A 19,852-nucleotide genomic window follows, 5' to 3' on the forward strand; every position below is an offset into this window, starting at 1 on the left:
CCTGCTCTTCTATTAGGTGCAGTGCTATCAGGTTATGGGTGTAGGAGCAAAACAACTGGAGTGTTTTATTTTTTAAATACAAGTATATTAGGACACATTTACTTACCCGGGCCAGCAAGTTCCCTGAAAGTGCATTGTCCGACGATAATGCACTCTGCCGCGATTCCCTAAGATCGTGCACCCGATATTCTGCATGTGTCGCTTCCCCGCTCAGGTCCGACGAAGTTCACCTTCTTCTTCCTGGTGCATGTAAGTGCATTGTCTTGCGACACAATTTGAAACTTAAATCCCACGCTTAGTCCGAATCAGTTTGATCGTCCGACGGCCCGCCCCCAGATTTCTGTTGCATGAAAGCCGCAAAATCTGATCGCGTGTGACACAATCCCAGCGCAGACACCAGTTAAATACCTGTCAAAGCTGTGTAATCCCCAAAACAGACGAATAGTCCGACTAAAGTGCGATCCGCGAACCTTAGTAAATAAGCCCCATTATCTTAGCTCAAGTAGATTAGCCTACTTTTTTAGTATGAAAACAATGTAGCACACACTAAGCTGTATTTTGCTTGTTACATGCATATAAATAAAAGTCATATAGTAGCCATAAGGTGAGCTCTGGACACCAGACTAGAAATAATAGATTATTCTGCTTACTTCTTGGAAAACACTATACACCACAGGAATGAATAGGTTAAGGAGGAATGTACTTGGTATCTGGATACTAGATATTCCCTCAGAGGCCCCTCATTCTGTATTACTGTGTCCTTCCCTTCAATGTTGTGAACTGTGAATGTGTAATCTTATTTCTGTAGCAGAAGAACGTGTTTTTCTTCATTACATGAACAGAATTGATTTTTCTACACCATGTTATGCTTGTAAATCCCAGCTATAATCAAATCTTGCAACTCGTCTTCGTGCAATTAAAACAGTTTTTGCTGATATATTTGTGAAAATGTAAATTGTAACAAATTACAGAGGAGGTTTTTTAATTAAGTACATATACAGCATGTAGATGCAGCAGATAAGATATTACAATCATTTAAGCTCACTGTTAAAGCTTAACAGTAGAGTTGGTGTAGAAATGGTTTAATGTGGGATAACACGCTATAACTTTGCATGCAATCTGATTAATTCTAACTGCATCTAGTGATAATCTCTGCATGTCAATGATGTGCAGTGGATGTTTTTAGTTGCTGATAATTACTGTTATCGTAATTGAAATTAAAGGGGTTGTCTGACATAAGAAATAATGTTCACATTTTTTTCTTTATAAATGGCACCATTCTTGTCTAAGGGTCATGCTGGTATTACAGCTGAGCCTTGAGCAATGTTCAAGGAATAAAATATTTTCCCTTTTATCTTATGTTACCATTTGTCACATAGAAATTACTATTATTCATGTAAATACTATATTAATTGACAACAAAATATTGCCAAATTAACTATAGCATTGAATCTAGGATCTGTTTGCTATCTGATGAGGGTCAGGTTTAAGTATGGAGGCCTGGTGGAGCGTGCATGAATCCTGTCATGGCCATTTTTGTTTTCTTTGGCACTTTACTGTCAGGTTGGGAGTTCTGAGTTGTCTACAGCAACTGAAAGGAAATCTACCACTTTGTCAAAGTAACAAGCACCTACCCATGCTCACCTGTCTTCCTCTTAATCTTGATCTAGGTGATGGTCTTCGCTAATCTTGACATGTTTTTATCACCTAGAAAAGAGACTTATGGAAAGCAGGATGCAGCAATGGGACAAGATGTCCGGTGATATGGGCTGCTAATTATGCACGCCCCCTCCCTCTCCCAACATGCAGTGCGTGCAGCAGCCCTTAGCACTGGATATCTCGTCCCTGACTTTTATAAGTCTTTTTTGTAGGTGATCCCAGAGTGTCAAGATTAGAAAAGGCCACTGCCAGGATCAAGATAAAGAGGAGAGTAGGCGAGTATGTGTAGGTGTTTGTTAATTTAGTAAAGTAGTACATTTCCTTTAAGATTCCCCATCTTAAGAGTCTAATTGCTGTTTAGGATCAGTGGGTGGTCAAGAAAAGTAAAACTGTAATCAATACAACCCACAAAATGTAATTTAAGTTCTTTAAGGAAATTTACCATCAAAATCAAGCATTAACTTTTAATTTTTTTTTAATTAGCCTAATGGGCTCCGTAGCCCCTTTGTAAACCGATTTTATAGGTTGTTACACAGTCTCACCCTCCACCTTGCTTTATTGAAACTTGTGCAGTGAGCTAAGAAAACATTCTGGAAATAATACACCCTGCAATACAAAAAATAAGGGGGCACATTTACTAAGAGTGGTGCAAACTGCACTAAAAGCGGTTTGCCTGTGTATAGTACAGGGTGCGCCAGATTCATGAAGAACGTGCACCAGAAATCATAAATCTGGCACTTCGCTGAACTGGTCTGACAGAGTTTACTAACTTTTTTGTGGTGCACCTTTAAGATAGGGCTTGCAACACACTTCTGTCTGACTTTGCATGATAAATCTTCGCACAGTAGGAATGAGCTCCAGAATCCGTGTCACATGATGCTTAGTGCAGCTGCGCCACAAAATGGCCACAAGCGACATAAATACTTAAAGAAGTGACTGAAAAAAAAAGTTGCAGTGTTGGTTAAGCAAGCTGGCCCACTGGTGGAATGTTGAATCCAGGTGGGTCCCCGATCCCATGCCGACACACTAACAGCAGGGGTCTCTGTCAGTTTTGATGATAGCACTGGATGTGGACAGTACAGGCCATGCAAGTTCTTTTCCTGTAGCATCTGCATCTTTAAATTGAACCTCTCACTAAGGATGTAATTTTTACCTGGTGTCAGCATTAGCTGAATACTGCCACTACTTATACTACTAAACCTATAAAACTTTATTTCACATTACCTGGATCCCTTCCAGCAGCATGTGGTGAGTCTCCCCTGCCTGCTAAATGCAGTTGAAATGAAGAGGAGAGTGACTGAGAGAGCTGGGTTAGTATGGAGGAGAGGAAGACTGCATGAGGGGACTGAGCCCAAGGCTGCTGCAGCCGTCCCCTCCTCCACCCCCCTGGTTTTCACCCACACTGCTAGCAGAGAGCCAGGTAATGTGAAATAAAGTTTTATAAAGTAGTGGCAGTATACAGAATGCTGAAGAAGGAATTTAAATCAGCATAGCATAGGCAATGGGAACTTTTCAAAAGCTAAAATTGACATTTATGGTGACAGGTTTACTTAAAGATGATGAGGCTATATTGATACTATGATGGAGCAGGGAGCCTTCCACACATATCACACTCTGAGATGGCACAGCCACATGATGACGTCATTGTACAACCTTGTGTCCATCCTCATATCTGTCCTACTGCAGCAGAGCTAAGCAAGGGAAGATGATACATGGTGCTAAGTAATTTTTTTTATTTTTAATAGCCACAGTTCGGGAGCAAAGAAAGGTGAAAGGAGCACTATATGTGATCTAACATTTTGTGGGGCACTATTTGGACACTTTAAATGGACATATCCTTGTACTATTTGACAACTAACACTTTGGGGACACTATATGTGAACTAATTCTTTATATCATTAAATAATTCAGTGGCATGGTAATAATATAATTTAGGCTGCATTCACACTACCGCAAGGGGGACGTATATACGGCCGACGTATATACGGCCGATATACGTCCCCCATAGACGGCAATGGGCGAGCGGCGCCCTACGGGAGCGGTACGGTGCAGAACACGTGCGGCACCGTACTGCTCTGTGCCCCGTGAAAAAATAGGACATGTCCTATTTTTTCAGGGCATACGGCGCCGTGCGCCATATATCCCTATGGAGAGGGGCGGGGGTGAGCAGCGCTCTCCCCCTCCTCCCCTCCCCGCACGCTGCCATGTGCCCGCCGTGCTATGGTACGGCGGGCACCGGTCCTGTGAATCCAGCCTTAGGGGGAATTATATGTTTTATAATAATAACAATTATTAGGGTACTATGTATAAAAAACATTGAGGAGAACATTATATAAAACATAATTGATGTTATAGAATATAATAAGATTCTTCGGGGTACCATAGATAATGCATCCAATTGGGGAGCACAACATGTACTTTCAGAGGTTATAGTATATATTGTAATATATTGAGGGGCCACAATATATTTTGTGATATGAGTAGGAGGCACAGTATGGTTTGTTCTGGGGGGGGAGTAGGGGGTATATTTGATATACGTGAGGGTCACATTATGGTCATTTGTGTTGTAGGGGCAAATATTATTGAGGATTACAGTGTGGAAAATACATATTTTCCATGTGACATTATACTGTAAGTGACTGTGGTATTTTTAGTTGCACAGCATGGGGATGTGCTGCAAGGAGATAAAGACATCTGGTAGAAAATTCTGCAGCATTAAGTCATGGGGGGAGATTTATCATTAGTCCTATTTAGCTTCTTGGCATATAATTGTCAAAAATTTTTGCGCAAACATCATTTTTGCTTTTTTTTTAATGAGAAAAAAACGTAAATCAAAAGTCAAGCAATGGCGGAAAAAATACACCACAGAGTGTGCAAGACCGTGCAACACTACATTTATCAACTGAGAATTTTCAAAAGAACGCAAATTTGATTGCAAAACCACACCACATTGGAGGTGGTGTATGTGGGTCCATTGCTACTACAGGGGGAAGATTTTGCTCAATTTTATGTTTGAGGTATCTGAGAATTTCCTGTGCAAAAACAACACAAAAAGAAATTGAGCAGATGGTAAAAATACAACTGATGTGACTGCTGCAGTCTATTCGCACACATCACTCACATCAGAAGGCATTTAACACTGCACATACACCGGACTATAAATCTGACTGCTGGAAACCTGCCAGTCTAACACATAGACAACTGCTCAAAATCCTGCCTAATGGTAAATCTCCCCATGGTGTTTTGGACCCAAATGAGAAGACATGTCACCTATGAGGTACCAGATCCCACTTGCACCTGTGTCTGATCAGTACTGTAATTGCAGACTAACCAACTAGTGTGTTAGACAACTCTCTGCATATGTAGTGTCATTTCCAGAGTGTCAGAGAGCAAGGCTGCCTTCTGTATGTGGTGACCCCTGGACGGGTTGTGTGAGGTTATTATCATGAGTTTATTATTGTTTCAACATTTTGTACTTGTTCTGTAAGTACTGAGTGCTTGGACATCTCCAACCAAAACTTAGCCCACCAGAAGAACTCCCACGGATAATTCTTATAACATCCCTAACATGAATGCCCAGACATAATGGGGGTCATTTACTAAGGGCCCAAATCACGTTTTTCCGGCGGGTTACGTAGATTTTCCCTGAATTGCCCCGCGATTTTGGCGCACGCGATCGGATTGTGGTGCATCAGCGCCAGCGTACACGCAATGAAAATCGGGGTGCGTGGCCATACGAAAACCCGACAGATTCGGAAAAGCCACCGCATTAAAAAAAAAAAGTGTTGCTGGACACGCGCTTACCTGCACCCAGCCTGGCTTGGTGAAGTTCAGTGCATTCCGAGGAACTTCAGCGCAGCAGCGACACCAGGTAGACGTCGGAGGAACTACCTTAGTGAATCCCGGAAGACCCGAATACTCCACACAGAAAGCGCCGTTGGATCGCGAATGGACCGGGTAAGTAAATCTGCTCCAATGTCACCACTGCTGTTGCTGTTTACTAACAAAGAGCCAGAGAGAGAGGAAAGGAGAAAGGTATTACGTTATTTTTTATTTCACTGCCTCCCCTGCTAAGTGCTTAGTAATTGTCTGATCCTGGATTTACACAATATAGTTAATATTTTTATGTAGCAGTAGGGTGGACCCCAGATTAAGTTTTACTGGTTGGCCCCTGTCACCCCATTCCAACACTGTGTCTTTCTCCTCTCTTTAATGATGGTATGATCACATGTGTGGTTTCCTAAAGATTACATCCATTATAGTGTTGTGTCCCTCCCATTCTCATGATTCCAAGAGGTCCTCAAAGTTTGACCCCGGTCAATCATAAAGTGATAGCATAACTATGATTGCAGCAACCATAGACCTATTCCAGCTATGTCTTCCCTAAATGTTTCCCTGTAAGGATTATTGCAGATCTCACAAACCCCTAACAATCATAAAATGGCAGAATATTCTAAATGTTATGATGGAAATACTCTTATTTAATAACAAGACTAATCTCATTTTCTATATATGATATTATTATGTGTTTACCTGTATTCTTGAAATGAGATCTATACTTTAGGCACTTCAACAACTATTTTATGATCTCTGAATGTGGAATATTGATAATAATATTGGAATAATCAGTTACTAGATGTTTGATCTATGAAATAATATGTCATTCTAAACATCATATTACACAGTCAGCTAAAAATAAGAAAATAACAAAACAAGCAAGTTAAACATTGGGTTGTGTAAGTGCACTTGTCACAAACAAAGCCGAATATCGTCTGGAAGAATGTATTTTCTTAAGTAGATCTGACCTTGTCTCATTTAAACTGGATGTGTTGCTTTGTTGACGTGAAAGTTTCTGATCATGCACCACCATAATTGTTAGTTCCTTCACAGAAGCACAAACCTGCAGACAATTCTGCCTGACATGTTTTTGCGCTTCTCACTGCCGCCTTTTTCCACCAACTGATCATCGCAGCAAGTCAACCTGCAAATAAGTACAGTGGAGCACTTTAATGAGACCCTTATCTTTAGCCAACTTAAGACGATCTCACTAGGCTCCTGTAAAGCTCTCTCTCCTGTTGAATGGCAGAAAGTCTATATAAACCTCCTATTACACGCAATGCATCAATGTCAGAAATGTCAGGTTGAGGGGGAGTCAGGACTATGAAGCCACTTATTGCATCATTCTTCTGCTGTGCTAAGGTACAATGCCCGGCTCAGTGATTAGAGCAATTACTCAGTATCGCCTGTCACAGCCAATCAGATTTGTCCAGCCTGACTGTGGAATTGACCTAGACCTGCCTCCCTAGGAAGCTTTATTATTAGAGTTGGCTGTGCCTTTAGTGCCACATTGTACAAAAGCAACTCGAAAACATTGCCAAGAAAGCTGGCTTCCTAGCAATTATTTTGCTTTTTATTTGTTATGTGTAACAATTATTTGCAGCTTATTTTTCTCTTTTGCCTCAGTATTTTGATGTGTCACTTAGTCTGCGGCAGCCAACATTGATGCTTGAGAAAATAGGCATGTTCAGCCTAGTAAATAAATGTACAGTAATAGGAAAAATATTATAAATGCGTACAAACAACTGCATGCTGTAAGTCATCTTGTAATAATAGGCTTATATATAAAATAGACGCATAGATATATACAATTCTAAACACATGGTGCATATGGTGCATGTGCTATAATATTGTAGTACAAGTAGATTATTGTATTATTTTTCTTACATCTACATTTTATAATTAAACAAACACCAGGTATAGACTATAATTCGGTTCTGGAGGAAACAACTGGCCAGTGTGCGGCTGCTGTGTGCGGAGAGCAATCATTGATGAATAAATCTTTCCATTTTCCCAGAATTGACTGATTGGTTTAATATCTTCACTACACTTTTTGTCACGGAAAGAAAAAATGGTTGCATAAAATCTATTAATCACATTTTATAATGCATGGAACCATTTTATAATAAGGAAACCATTGCTTAGTAAAAAGTGCAATGCCATGTAGAGCAGATGAACTTTATAGCACTCATTGCAGCCAATTGTCTTATCGATCTGTAACATTCGGCTCATACCAGACAAATTTATATGTTTGTGTTACCAAAAAGTGTGTCTAGGTTTATATTGTGATCTATCTACAGGTTTCTATGGGCCAAATGTTGTTAACAAGTTAACACGTTGATTTTAAAAAATATATATATATGATATGTTGTGCTGTGGGCTATTTACCACTGAAAAAAATCTAACACCTAAAAATATTTGCTGTATATAACTACACAATGAAATACATCACTTGTTTTTACCATTCTATTCTAGCAACATTGTTGAAAACAACACTGCAGATCTGCAACAATTTACAGGACTCGAGTTTTAAATGCATCATCCATTCAATTACTACATCAAAGTGTCTGTGCAAAGTCACACAAACATATCTATCTTCTAATCTGTGTCTACAACTCCAGTGCAGACATATGTTCATAAAAATCTGCATTTATGGCTACAGATTATAGTATATATTCTGATCCTATGGTTTGACTTCCTATCAGTCCACATACTATCAGTAGTTAATATTTAGTACACTGAGATCATTATATGGGAGCAAAGGCTACTTGTACCCACATCAACTTACCTTTCCAAACTCTTTGACACTCATGTCACTGTTCTGACCATGACCTCTGGGTCATATGATCACTGATCTGTTTACCAGTCAAGAGTTTCTTTTGGGTGGACAGTATGAAAGAGGACCCCAATAGAATAAACCGGTTGCACAGTTTCCTTTTTGGAAATTGTGGCGCTCAGCATTTGCTGTCAGCTCTATAGAGATTAATTGAGCAGAATGGTCATGTGCATCCGTCTGCTCCATTAGTCTGACGGAGCGATGAGGGGTCCCACGGGGGTACGTGGGACCCCATTGGACCCCTTGTCTGATCTGTGGGGCTCTCAGCACTGACCGCTGATTAACAAGTTAGGCCCTACCCCGCTGATAGGGCCTAACTTTTGTTTGTGGGAAAACCCCTTTAATTGAGAATATATTATTTGTTATATAAAATGAATTATTTCTGTTTCTTAATACAGTCCTATGTATTTAAAGACCTAAGTTTCATTCATTGAATATGAGTTTGTACTATAGTAGACAGTCAAGTAATTCTATATATTTGAATTGGATTCCCTCTTACAAGCTGAAGTTGAAATACAGATCGTTAGTGCATAGTTTAGAGAGGGCCTGACAGTGGGGTAGTATGTGAATTCATACTTTTATTTATCAAAAATGCATAAGAGTTCCTCCAATCCCCTGGGAGACTAATCTTGGCAGGGATTGGTGGGCTCTATGAAATAGTCTGTTTGTCGAGGATACAAATGATGTTTTAAATCAACTAAATGGGTTTCTATTTGAGTTAGATATGCAGTTAGTGAAATGGGGGGAGATTTATCATATGCCAGAGCAGGAGTGCACCATGCCTCCCTTTGTCGCCCCGGATACAACCAGAGGTATATGCCTCTTGATGCATCCAACGGGTAGCGCAGCCACTGGGCAAAGCTATGCCAGGATCGAATTGGCATACTGGTTCACTGGTCTTTCAAAAGAATGAAGACACGGGACGAGAAAGCCCTGTGCCCCCCCAACTCACCCACCCACTGTGCCCCTCTACGCCCACCCCATGCTCACATACAATTGGACCTGATATCATGTAATACTGATCTAGGTGGACAGATGATATTTTGTTTACCTGGCATGGCGCCATATAGGACTTTTAGGGTTTTACTCCAAAGTATAAACATATAATAGTTGTAATTTCAGTTAGACTAAAATGTTATTTTTAGACATTGTAAATGAAAAAGATGTGAAGGGTTGTATGTTCCCTGACATTTATTGAAAATTCTAGTGTAAACTAAGTCAACAAATAAGAGGTGTAAAGTTAAACTAGATGATCTTTATTTTGATAGATTTATTGTTCAGGACTAAGCATTGTGATAAAACTACTTTATACCGTCTAGTCTAACTTTTTATGTTCCAACTTTTAGACACTATTAGAATCAGTCCCAGAAATCAATCTTTTTGTGGTAGTGGGTCCACAATTACATTCCTTTTATGGTAAAAGCTCTGTATTCTAATAAATGGTTAGATCTTTTACATTTACCAACTCTGCACACTATAAGGAGTATATGTGTAACAAATAGTGGGTTGTGGACTTATTGGGGCTCATTTACTAAGGGCTCCGCGGCTACACATCCGTCGAGTTTCCCGACTTTTTCCGGTTTGTGCCGAATTCCGAATCACCGGCTTTCACGCAACAGAAATCGGGGGCGTGGCCGACGGAAAACCCAACAGATTAAAAAAACCGCAGAATTTAAAAAACGAAGTGTGTCGCAAAATCAAGCACTCACATGCACCGAGAAGGTGAACTCCGGCGGATCTCAGCGGACCTCGGCGCAGCAGCGACACCTGGTGGACATAGGGCGCACGACCTCAGTGAATTGCCGGAAGACCCGTCGGAGAAAGCGCCGCTGGATTGCGACAGGACGTGGTAAGTAAATCTGCCACCTTGTTTCATTGGTTTGGATGTGGGCTAATCCAAATGTCCCCATAACAATTTGCGCTTAAATACTTGTAAGGTATGGGTTTTATGACGGTAGACATAGAGTATATCAACAGAGCACCACGTTTAATCTTCCAGCACCAAGCAGTCTTTTGGTTTTTCCAATGTTAAATAAAATAAGTTGCATGAAAAATGCAAGAATGCAGTTTGGACCAAACTATTTAAAGGTGATTTTATACTTAAATTCAATATATAAAATGAATAAGGTGACTTCTGGTTCTGTACCTTTTAAGATTATAAACACATGACAACCTTCCTCATGGTTGTTTACTTTGTAATTGTTATAATGCCCTGTATGCTTTTCTTACACCATAAAGCCCTGCGGGACATGTTGGCCTTATACGCAGGTTTAAGAATAATACTAATAATTGCAAACCTCAATGATACAGAACACACACAGCTCAATTCACATAAATATGTAACATTTAGTAAATAAACCCCTCTGCTTCAGAATACAATCTATCCATGATTATTAACTATCCCCAAATGCTCATAAATCTTTAATTCAAACGTGATTTTTAATTTCATGCCTCTCAGTTTTTCTGGATTATGCAGAGCGTATGATTTTTATTTACGGAGACAGAGATTCAGAATTGTAGTTTGTTTGATGCTACAGAAGGAATATGCTAAATCTATAGCAAAGAACCAAAGCTTCCCAATCTATGATACTATTGCTACTTCATTTTGATGTTTAATTCGGAAAAAATATGTGCATTTAATTAACGTTTACTAATATATATAGAAATAACATACAGTTACATATGACTAATTTTATACAAATCTGGTTCTACCCATCAGACATTCTAAGTAAATAGTAGACATTCACAGCTCTATCCCTGCATATATTCTATTCTCACTTGTGCAAGTCACATATAATAATGCACCTTAAATGGAGTGTTCACCCCAGAACAGAACGTATTGCTAAAAGGATTAGCAGGATATACAAATAAGACATATCTAGCTCAAAGAGGACCTTTTACTACCTCACACATGTGGAGATCAGCACACCCCCATTCTGTAGGGGCTGCTTTATAGATTCAGGGGCACTTTTCATTTTCTTTCTAGCCCCCACAGTTACGGAGATACGAGTGCCATTGTAATCTCTTCTGTCAGAGAGGAGGAGCTGGGACTGGAATTGGAGGCGTGTGTTATGCTAATCTTCTCTCATACTCTCCAATCAGTGGCAGAGATTGTATGAACTCTCTCTATGCAGGACAAAAATGCACGTCCAGGTCATGATGACAAAGTGTTTACAAAAACACAATTTTACAAAATTCCAACGCAATGGAATCGCAAATGTAGTGTAAACACACATGTAAAGTAAATGCAAATGAAATGCAAAGCCATGTGAACGCAAACACCATGTAGACCTAAACACCCACAGACGTCATGTAAGTGCAAAAGCTGAGAAAACACAATGTAAATCTGAATGCCTCTCACACGGCATGTAAACGCAATGGAGACACGACATAAACGCAAAGCCATGTAAATGCAAGTGCGCCACAAACAACCAGTAAACGCAAATGCAATGTAAATGCAGCGCAAACACCATGTAAATGCAAATTTAAAGTAAATGTGACACAAACGTCACACAGACGCAAGTTACATGTAAACGTAAATGCAATGCAAGCACCATGTAAACATAAACATGATGCAAATTAAATGTAAACGTAAATGAACTGCAGACGCTGAGAAAACACAAATGCTACATAAGCGCAACACAAACACCGTATACAATGCACAAGCCACATAAATGCAAACGCCACGTGAATGAAAACGCATCGCAAAAGGCAAGTAAAAGCAAATGCAATGTAAACACGAATGCCACATGAACACGAATGCACCATTCACCATTAACGTTAACACAAAGGCCACGTGTACGCAAATGCACCACAAACACCGAGTAGATGCAATTTAAACGTTCCACAAACGCCACGTAAAAATAAACACCACATAAATGCAAATGCCACACAAACGCAAACGCTGCATGAAGGCCAATGCAGCTTAAACGTGACACAAATGCTTTGTAAATGGAAATGCCACATGAATGCAAATGCAATGCAAACGCGCTGTGAGAGAAGAGTAGCGTAATACACACCTCCAGCAACAGCTGCTGCTCTCTGACAGAAGACAGGTGAGAATGGTCAGATACTAGGACTGATATCTCCACAACTGTGTGGGCTACAAAAAAAAAGGAATACTGCCCCTAAATCTGTATGTTATTCTCCATATAATTGAGGTGTTGAAAGGTCCTCTTTAAGTCCCGTTCTACCACTGATTGCCTTTGTTTTCTTGGTCCATCAATGGAATACATGCATATCTATTTGACTGCTGCATGTGTGAACGCCTTCTCCCGTTGCTGCTGGTTTGGGCACGCCTTAGGAGTAAGTTGGTGGGAGTCCCAGAGCATATAACCTGGAAGCCCATCTCCATAATCGGCCATAATCATGTGTAAATATTCATCATTTATATTTCTAACTTACAGTACCATCTCATGTTACAAGATGAAGAACATTGCCATTAGTGTACATAGTTATATAGTGTACTCATGTAGAAAAGAAAGGTTCTCTGCTGTGCATTACTAATGATGAGGGTAGGTTTCACAGTAATGCACAGCGGTCCAAAAATAGGGAAGCAGCACTCCGTGAATGCACAGCGGTATATATTTTATAGGATGACCAGAACTGTTGGGAAAGGAGTAATAGGACATATCACTGAACTGCGTGACTTCACTATGTGTATGGGATTATGACCACTAGCAAAGAGATATTGGAATCTAAAATTCATATCGTATATAATAAATTGAATTAGATAGCACTATTAATTCCATGGTGCCTGCCTGTAAATGGTTTATAATATAAAACAAAAAAAGGGATGAAGGAAAATGTAACTGGCACAATAATCGTTGTTATGTTATCAAAATGAGATACAGATCCTTCTGGCAAATTTACACTGCTAACACTATAGCCTTCTCTTATAATCTATAATGGAGCTTTCAAATGATTGTAATATGATCATTGGATTATCATTAGATTCTCATTGCTGAACCACACCTATCATTACTCATCAAGCGTGATATAAACTCTCTATGAAAATATTATAACATAATGAACAATGCAGGGACTTACATACACAAATTATTTCATGTCCAAATACACAGGTTGGAAAATGTTGGTGTATATACAATACTTTTATAAATATAGGACAATCATTGCATCTTTTTTTCCATCTTTCTACCCATTTGACATATTACATTATGTGTGGCATGTCATCTGAGTGTTTGTCCCACTGTGAAAAGATTCATGCCTCCAAATAACTGGTTCTAGTGGATAAGCATATGTGCTACTTGACAGCTAAAGCAGTTTAAGGATGTATCCTCCCCACGTGTTTTTTTAAATGGATGGTCTTGGATGTATCCCCCCCATTGATGATGCACTGCCCATAGAGTGTTTCAATATGGCCTCCCTGTGCATGTGCCGTGCAATTAGACATCTACTCAGGAATGGCTGTGCTTGTGGGAGCACCTGATATCTGTCACTGTCACTGCCACACTACAGGGAGCAGCAGGGTCACTGCATGAGCACAGCATCAGACAGATGAACTGAGAGGTTCTCAGGCTATAGCTGCTGAGAAGAAATGTTACTCACTATGGAACTAACACACCTCCCACATTATGTTATAAGGAACCGCTAAGGCTACTGGAATGGTCATTAGGAATAAGAATCACAAATACCAAATAGAAAAGTCAACATTATTAAGTACAAGGAAATTGCCTGCTGCATTCTAATAAAGTGAGTCCATTTAAAAAGAGGAAAAACCTGAATGAGACACATTTTATATGCTTTATGTTTTAAAAAACATTTTTTAAATCATTTTACGAAGTTAGGACCAAGTGGTTTATGTCTCAGCCATAGCTGGATCTCCACATTTATGTTTTGAGCACTGTGAGGGGAATCTATTAAGACTGTTTTTTTGAACTCCCATCTCCCCCACCCCACATCCCCACTCCCAGCGCAGTGCAGCCCCCATCTACCTCTTAGAAGATCTGGAAGCGATCTCTGACATGTCAGACCAGATAAGACCAATCATGACTTAGCAAAAATTTCAGCTATAGTCCAGGTTTTCCCTTTCTGCCCCATCATACCCAAGGTGGCATAAGGGGCTATATTCCATCAAAGGGGTCTTGTTACATGGCTACTCATAGTAAAGAGATGTAGTGTCCCTAAAGTGTAGGTAGTTAACTTCGATTGAATCTTGGCTTTCATGTTCTCAAGCCAAGCAGCCCATCCCATGTAAGTTTCAGCAGCATAAACTTGAAAGTATAATCATATACTATGTTGATCTTTTATGTACCATTAAGTGTGGACCATGCAAGAGATAAGACATGTGCCTCATGGTGCAATGCAGCAGAGTTTTATAACCTAGATTATACTACAGAGCCATTCAATCCTAGTGTTACTTTCACTTCAGACCACCCGGTTCAATGCTGTCAATTGAAAACTGAGAGGTAGATATAACTGTTTGACAGTTGTTTTTACTTTTGTTGTTATAACTATAGGTGTGTTTGTTGTCCATTAATTTATTCTAAAACATCTATATTTATTTATACAATATGAAATAGCCCCACTTAGCTTATACTCGAGTATATAGAAAAAAATAAAGTTAGTACTCACACTCCACACTGTCCCCCGACATCCTCTTCTCCTCACAGCAGGCCCTTGGGTTCCCGGCCTGGCCGGCAGATTCATGTCCTTGCTATCTGCCAGCACAGAACTATGACGGGGCAGTGTCGCTGTCTGCTGACATAGTTCTACTGTACACATTATTTATGGGGGCACTCTGGTGGACATTTTATTAATTGGAGGGGCAAATTTTTGTGCTGAAAAACCCACTTATATTTGAGTATATACAGTAAATAGATTGTGAGACTCCAGATTCCATAAGCATTTAGCAGATAAGAGTTCTCCTTGACCTCACAAACATTGTAACATTGTACTTTTCTAATTTTCACATTAAATGTTCTGGTCTTAACCTATAGATTTGGTGTCCTCTTGGTGTGAACTCTTGTCACCAGTGGAATTGCTCAGCTTGCCCACAGCCTTAGAAACTTGTCTGCTTGCATTCCTCATTGCCTTAATGTTAAACACTCACTAATTCAATTAATTCCGAGCCTGCCTGATACTTACTCTGCAAACAGTCACCACTACTTAATTGGATTATCATACCAGCTCCCATGTTAGGGGTTGAAAGAAATGCATTTTGCCATCAACGTGCCAATGCCGCTAAGCATGGACTGGGTACGGGTAATCACAGCTTTTCAGAAAAATGACAAGGCAAGCACACCGCAGAAGCTAATGCGCAAACAAGTTCCCAGTTAAAAAATGAACATGTCACTTTAACTTACCTGTTCATTCAATGCAAAGACCCCAGAGGCTAAATACTGCACAAAGTTGATTTTAATGTGATTTTTTTCTTTATACTCTCAACACTCTCAAGTTCTGTAGTGTACCTGAAACTAAAATCTAAAAGCTGCAAAAGGATATTTATTTTGTTGTTTCCTGTCACATTTGTACATCGTTTGTTCATTAGCATTTTTAGGCTTCCTCAAAGTTTTGGTTAACTCTTTTGTAACTTTGCATGGAGTTCACAAGTTTCACCATTTAAAAAAATATATTCGTAATTACTTTACAGTTTTCAAGATCTGATACAAATTTGTCCTGGTCATGTGATGGATACATAAGTGAAGGACTATTTATGCTATAGTTTTGAGAGCTTTTTGTTGTAATGCATTGTGTGTCCATCCTATGACAAGGAGAGATTTAAACCCGCTAGTAAAGAATGACTGCTGCTATTGAAAGTTTGAACGTTGTATTAAACTGATAAAATGGTATATTATATTATATATTGGGGGTCATTTACTAAGGGCCCGATTCGCGTTTTCCCGATGTGTTATCCGAATATTTCCAATTTGTGCCGATTTTCCCTGTATTGCCCCGGGATTTTGGCGCACGCGATCGGATTGTGGTGTATCGGCGCCGGCATGCGCACAACAGAAATCGGGGGCGTGGCCGAACGAAAACCCGACGTATTCGGAAAAACCGCCGCATTTAAAAATGGAAAATGTGTCGCGGAGCTTGCACTTACCTTCACTCAGCCAGCCTCGGTGAATTCCAGTGCGTTCCAATGCTCTTCAGTGCAGGAACTGCCTTAGTGAATCCCGGCCGGACCCGAATCCACCACAGAGAAGGCGCCGCTGGATCGCGAATGGGCCGGGTAAGTAAATCTGCCCCATTGTATATTATATTTAATCTAAGTGTACTATAGGCCATTAGGAGATTATAAAGGGTATAATTGCCTTTTTAATGGTTACCATTACAGCCTTGCAGTGCTGGGGACCTGGGTTCAAGTCCCAGGGTCAACATCTGCAAAGAGTTTGTATGTTTGCGTGGGTTTCCTATGGGTCCTCCGGTTTCCTCCCACACTCCAAAACATACTGGTAGGTTGATTAGATTGTGAGTCCCATTGGGGACAGGGATTGATTTGGCAAGCTCTGTACAGCGCAGCTTAAACTGTGTGCGCAATATAAATAAAAATGTATTATTATTATTAGGGTTTAAAAATTGGAGGTTTGGGGAATTAAAAAGGCTGAACTATTGTGTTCTGCCAGATTAATAATATTTAATTCCAGGAATTTGATGTGGATGCCCACTAGAATCTACACCAACCCCCTGGTGGTGTAGATAGGTGCCCAGCCTACCGGGCCTATGCACTTAATTTATGACAAGGTCTCATTATGTTTGCATTAAACTGGTTTAACGTGAACAGAGCATATACATTAACATTTTCTTTTAAACTAGTCATGTCTTATATATGCACCTCAAATTCTGTGTAAAAGTTAAATATAAATGACCAGTGAAGTTTTCGTAATTTTTAATAATTTTTCTTTGGCGGTGCTGCATATATAAAGGATAGATTTGTCCTAGAGCAATAGGAATTCATTTCCTCAAATCTGTAATATCTGCAGAAACCTAAATTAAAAATGCATTTGTACTTGTACAGTTAAATGATCATATTTAATGAAATGTCAAGGATGAATCTTACCAAACAGAAAAGAGAAATAATGTGGCATATTTCATTACAGGCAGCCAAGAGTCTGAACTAAGCTTAAATACTTTGTGTCAAACTTCAATTGCAGTCTTATTAAATTGCACAGATGCCCTATGACTAAACTTTTATCTGCACCTTAGTATTGCCATTTTATTTTTTATGCAGCATTTTCATCATAAAAAGTATTTGAAATGTTTTTGTACATTCCTTTTTATTATTTTCTGAACCATTTTTACTAGCAGAAAATGGGGCAGATTTACGCCCGATGTCCACTAGGTGTCGCTGCTGCACTGAAGTCCGTCAGAGTTCACAAGCTATCCTGGGTGCAGGTAAGTGCACCCAGGATAGCATTTTTTTTTTTAATTACGCAGTTTTTCCGAATCCGTCGGGTTTTCCGACGGCTATGCCCTCCGATTTCCGTCACATGCATGCCGGTGCGGATGCGCCACAATCCTATCGCGTGCACCAAAAACACAGGGCAATTCGGGGAAACCCGACGAAAAAAAAGCGATTCAGGCCCTTAGTAAATGACCCCCAATGTTTACACCAAAGAACCTTAAATGCTTGCAAAAACCTATTGGCGCCAACATTATTGTCTAAAAGTAATTAAAAATAAACTACAATGTTGACACCTTATTATTTTGTGTGTATTAAGGAAACTTATGGGACCCAAATCCCAAATCTACCATTTAGACAATTTATCATATATTGTACTATACCTATCTATGTAGATGGTTCTGACATCAGAATTAGAGATGAACATATTTCTCAAAAATGTGGATCCAAATTGAATGGTCCAAACTAACCACTATCCAAGTAGCCACATCGTACTTGCTGGGGCCCTGTATGGCCTGGCACCTTTCCAAATCATAGCTGAGTTTCAGCCAAGACTGGGATCTCAAAAATGAGCTACCAGCCTGGAACCCTGGCACAGCCTGGGGGGATCCGGTTTAAAGGGAGCCTCCGGGGGCATGTCCGGATGCCGAGAGGAGAGGACGTGTGCTAGACCGGCTCCGTCTCCCACGGGTCCCTACCGCTATATTTAGGCAGCCTACCTCGGCGACATGGGCAACAGGAGGAAGCCCAAGCTCCCTGCAGCCTCCCCGGAGCGACCCGATACCCCGCAAGTACCCACACTAGTGGACTATTTTACTAGAGAGACGCGGGCCGTCTCATCCAAGATGGGCTTCCCAGCAGGAGGACTTCCCTCCCCTTCCGGCTGCAGGCGGTCGAGAGCGCACAGCGCAACCCCCACTATCGCATCCCCCGCGAACATCAGATGCAGGGAGACCCGCGCAGGACTCGGGCTCCCCCCCAAGCACAGGGGACATTAACGGTAGCCGAGAGAGGCCTTATGAGGAGGCCCTGCTGCAACCCCCACATGCAGAGACACAGCGTGGGGACAATGCACACTATAAAAATGTGCCCCAGGCTCAGGCGACCTCCCAGGCCGCACAAGTGAGAACCCAAGAGCCATACCACCAGCTCCTCATAGACCTGGCCCCCCCTCCCGGGCCTGTGGGCATACTACCCGACACAAATATTGCGTCCCTCTCTCCTGCCCACCCCTCTCCACCCCAGCCCCTGCCATAGAGAGACTCTGCTCCGCTGGGCCGGAAACACAGGGGATCGGACCCTGATGCAGCGGAATATGCTGCCACCCCGCAAGCACTGCAGGCATCATCGCCCCATCGCTCCTGGTCCCCTGCATCGGATGGGTCATATGCCACTGAACCTCCGTCTCAACCACCCATGGACTGGTGGACACATGTACACCAACTGCCTACTAAGTTGGATTTTCAAGCTCTGATATCAGGGGTCAAAGAAACATGTAAATCAGCAATTGCCGAGGTACGCAAAGTTATACAAATGGTGGCTCAAAGGGTGGATACTTTGGAGGATGATCATGCCATGGCACGTAAGGCTATTAATGTGCTATTCAAGACCTGCAATCCCATATAGAGGAGTTGGATAATAGAGGGAGAAGGCATAATATACGTGTCCAGGGGGTTCCAGAAACTACGGGTCCAGAAGATGTGTTTTTGATCTTGCAGAATATTTTTAACTCTATTCTGGGAAAGCCTCCTGATGCCCCTCTCAGAATGGACAGGGCTCACCGGGCCTTGCACCCTAAGTCGGCCACCAACCGCCCCAGATATATAATTTGCTGTATCACAGACTTTCTACTCAAAGAAGATATAATGGCAAAGGCCAGACGCATGCGGTTCATCGACTACCATGGAGCTCAGATTCACTTATTCCAAGACCTCTCGTGGGTCACCCTTCAACGACGTAGAGCTTTACGTCCACTACTGGCGATTCTGCAAGAGCGTAACATCCCATACCGTTGGGGCTTCCCTTTTAGTCTGAGCTCTCGTAAAGATGGAACTACAGTAACCCTTCGAGGCCCCAAGGATCTGTCGGATATCTGCAAGTCATTGGACATTCCAATCCCAGAAGCTATACAGACGGGACCTAACCTGTCACTCCCT

Source organism: Engystomops pustulosus, chromosome 5, assembly GCF_040894005.1.
Source record: "Engystomops pustulosus chromosome 5, aEngPut4.maternal, whole genome shotgun sequence".
Lineage (NCBI taxonomy): Eukaryota > Metazoa > Chordata > Amphibia > Anura > Leptodactylidae > Engystomops > Engystomops pustulosus.